The sequence below is a fragment of the Oncorhynchus gorbuscha genome, linkage group LG18, assembly GCF_021184085.1.
Source record: "Oncorhynchus gorbuscha isolate QuinsamMale2020 ecotype Even-year linkage group LG18, OgorEven_v1.0, whole genome shotgun sequence".
NCBI classification, from domain to species: Eukaryota; Metazoa; Chordata; class Actinopteri; order Salmoniformes; family Salmonidae; genus Oncorhynchus; species Oncorhynchus gorbuscha.
In genome coordinates, this window is record NC_060190.1 from 54,154,932 (window position 1) to 54,159,187 (window position 4,256).

Here is a 4,256-nt window from a genome sequence, read left to right on the forward strand (position 1 = left end):
TTCAGGTGTCTCCGGAAGGTGGTGATTGACTCCGCTGTCCTGGCGTCGTGAGGGGGTTTGTTCCACCATTGGGGGGCCAGAGCAGCGAACAGTTTTGACTGGGCTGAGCGGGAGCTGTACTTCCTCAGTGGTAGGGAGGCGAGCAGGCCAGAGGTGGATGAACGCAGTGCCCTTGTTTGGGTGTAGGGCCTGATCAGAGCCTGGAGGTACTGAGGTGCCGTTCCCCTCACAGCTCCGTAGGCAAGCACCATGGTCTTGTAGTGGATGCGAGCTTCAACTGGAAGCCAGTGGAGAGAACGGAGGAGCGGGGTGACGTGAGAGAACTTGGGAAGGTTGAACACCAGACGGGCTGCGGTGTTCTGGATGAGTTGAAGGGTTTAATGGCACAGGCAGGGAGCCCAGCCAACAGCGAGTTGCAGTAATCCAGACGGGAGATGACAAGTGCCTGGATTAGGACCTGCGCCGCTTCCTGTGTGAGGCAGGGTCGTACTCTGCGGATGTTGTAGAGCATGAACCTACAGGAACGGGCCACCGCCTTGATGTTGGTTGAGAACGACAGGGTGTTGTCCAGGATCACACCAAGGTTCTTAGCGCTCTGGGAGGAGGACACAATGGAGTTGTCAACCGTGATGGCGAGATCATGGAACGGGCAGTCCTTCCCCGGGAGGAAGAGCAGCTCCGTCTTGCCGAGGTTCAGCTTGAGGTGGTGATCCGTCATCCACACTGATATGTCTGCCAGACATGCAGAGATGCGATTCGCCACCTGGTCATCAGAAGGGGAAAGGAGAAGATTAGTTGTGTGTCGTCTGCATAGCAATGATAGGAGAGACCATGTGAGGTTATGACAGAGCCAAGTGACTTGGTGTATAGCGAGAATAGGAGAGGGCCTAGAAGAGAGCCCTGGGGGACACCAGTGGTGAGAGCGTGTGGTGAGGAGACAGATTCTCGCCACGCCACCTGGTAGGAGCGACCTGTCAGGTAGTACGCAATCCAAGCGTGGGCCGCGCCGGAGATGCCCAACTCGGAGAGGGTGGAGAGGAGGATCTGATGGTTCACAGTATCGAAGGCAGCCGATAGATCTAGAAGGATGAGAGCAGAGGAGAGAGAGTTAGCTTTAGCAGTGCGGAGCGCCTCCGTGATACAGAGGAGAGCAGTCTCAGTTGAATGACTAGTCTTGAAACTTGACTGATTTGGATCAAGAAGGTCATTCAGAGAGAGATAGCGGGAGAGCTGGCCAAGGACGGCACGTTCAAGAGTTTTGGAGAGAAAAGAAAGAAGGGATACTGGTCTGTAATTGTGGACATCGGAGGGATCGAGTGTAGGTTTTTTCAGAAGGGGTGCAACTCTCGCTCTCTTGAAGACGGAAGGGACGTAGCCAGTGGTCAGGGATGATCGGATGTCGTCGACCTTCTTTTCAAAATGGTTGACGAAGTCATCTGCAGAGAGGGAGGAGGGGGGGAGGGGGAGGAGGATTCAGGAGGGAGGAGAAGGTGGCAAAGAGCTTCCTAGGGTTAGAGGCAGATGCTTGGAATTTAGAGTGGTAGAAAGTGGCTTTAGCAGCAGAGACAGAGGAGGAAAATGTAGAGAGGAGGGAGTGAAAGGATGCCAGGTCCGCAGGGAGGCGAGTTTTCCTCCATTTCCGCTCGGCTGCCCGGAGCCCTGTTCTGTGAACTCGCAATGAGTCATCGAGCCACGGAGCGGGAGGGGAGGACCGAGCCGGCCTGGAGGATAGGGGACATAGAGAGTCAAAGGATGCAGAGAGGGAGGAGAGGAGGGTTGAGGAGGCAGAATCAGGAGATAGGTTGGAGAAGGTTTAAGCGGAGGGAAGAGATGATAGGATGGAAGAGGAGAGAGTAGCGGGGGAGAGAGAGCGAAGGTTGGGACGGCGCGATACCATCCGAGTAGGGGCAGTGTGGGAGGTGTTGGATGAGAGCGAGAGGTAAAAGGATACAAGGTAGTGGTCGGAGACTTGGAGGGGAGTTGCAATGAGGTTAGTGGAAGAACAGCATCTAGTAAAGATGAGGTCGAGCGTATTGCCTGCCTTGTGAGTAGGGGGGGAAGGTGAGAGGGTGAGGTCAAAAGAGGAGAGGAGTGGAAAGAAGGAGGCAGAGAGGAATGAGTCAAAGGTAGACGTGGGGAGGTTAAAGTCGCCCAGAACTGTCCAAATACACAGATTTGACGATATTCTTGCAGAATTCTTTAATGTAAATATACATTTGGGCAAATCGTGAAGGATACCTGTTTATTTCACACTAAATGTCATGTAGCTTGCACATATTTCAAGTTATCAGTCTGAAACTTTGCACATACACTACTGCCTTCTTGTGGACATCATTGGAATTCACAACCAGAGTGATGGATAGATTTGGGACCTTTCTGGTGCATTTCAAAGATGATGGTAGAAAAGAATACAAAACAACAGTTGTTTTTTTCTTTATATTTTCTTCTACCAGATATATTGTGTTATAATCTCCTACATTCAATTCACATTTCCACCAACTTCAAAGTGTTTCCTTTCAAATGGTACCACAAATATGCATATCCTTGCTTCAGGGCCTGATCTACAGGCAGTTAGATTTGTGTATGTCATTTTTGTCATGCAGGTGAAAGAGGACCCAAAAGCGACTTAACAGAAACAGAGTTTATTCAAGTCCAAACAGAAAACGACAAATCCTGAATCCTTAACAGGAAATGTCCAAACAGGGAATAACAGAAATCCTCTAGTCTGTAGAGGGGAATAACAGGAGAAGCGGCCACAGACTGCAGGTCGCTTCGGGTAGGCGCAGGCCGTAGCTGACAGAGACACCTGCTCACACGCAGCATCTGATGAAGGCAAAAACACGACAGGACAGGGCGATACACAATCACAGCACGGTGAATTCTAAACAAGGAACCGACAGGACAGGAACGGAACACAAAGGAAGAAATAGGGACTCTAATCAGGGGAAAGGATCGGGAACAGGTGTGGGAAGACTAAATGATGATTAGGGGAATAGGAACAGCTGGGAGCAGGAACGGAACGATAGAGAGAAGAGAGAGCGAGAGAGTGAGAGAGGGAGGGGAGAGAGAGGGATAGAAAGAGGGAAAGAACCTAATAAGACCAGCAGAGGGAAACGAATAGAATGGGGAGCACAGGGACAAGACATGATAATAAATGACAAACATGACAGTACCCCCCACTCACCGAGCGCCTCCTGGCGCACTCGAGGAGGAATCCTGGCGGCAACGGAGGAAATCATCGATGAGTGAACGGTCCAGCACGTCCCGAGACGGAACCCAACTCCTCTCCTCAGGACCGTAACCCTCCCAATCCACTAAGTATTGGTGACCCCGTCCCCGAGAACGCATGTCCATGATCTTATGTACCTTGTAAATAGGTGCGCTCTCGACAAGGACGGGAGGGGGGAGGGAAGACGAACGGGGGTGCGAAGAAAGGGCTTAACACAGGAGACATGGAAGACAGGATGGACGCGACGAAGATGTCGCGGAAGAAGCAGTCGCACAGCGACAGGATTGACGACCTGGGAGACACGGAACGGACCAATGAACCGCGGAGTCAACTTACGAGAAGCTGTCGTAAGAGGAAGGTTGCGAGTGGAAAGCCACACTCTCTGGCCGCAACAATACCTTGGACTCTTAATCCTGCGTTTATTGGCGGCTCTCACCGTCTGTGCCCTGTAACGGCAAAGTGCAGACCTCACCCTCCTCCAGGTGCGCTCACAACGTTGGACAAACGCTTGAGCGGAGGGAACGCTGGACTCGGCAAGCTGGGATGAGAACAGAGGAGGCTGGTAACCCAGACTACTCTGAAACGGAGATAACCCGGTAGCAGACGAAGGAAGCGAATTGTGAGCGTATTCTGCCCAGGGGAGCTGTTCTGCCCAAGACGCAGGGTTTCTGAAAGAAAGGCTGCGTAGTATGCGACCAATCGTCTGATTGGCCCTCTCTGCTTGACCGTTAGACTGGGGATGAAACCCGGAAGAGAGACTGACGGACGCACCAATCAAGCGACAGAACTCCCTCCAAAACTGTGACGTGAATTGCGGGCCTCTGTCTGAAACGGCGTCTAACGGGAGGCCATGAATTCTGAATACATTCTCAATAATGATTTGTGCCGTCTCCTTAGCGGAAGGAAGTTTAGCGAGGGGAATGAAATGTGCCGCCTTAGAGAACCTATCGACAACCGTAAGAATCACAGTCTTCCCCGCAGACAAAGGCAGACCGGTAATGAAGTCTAAGGCGATGTGAGACCATGG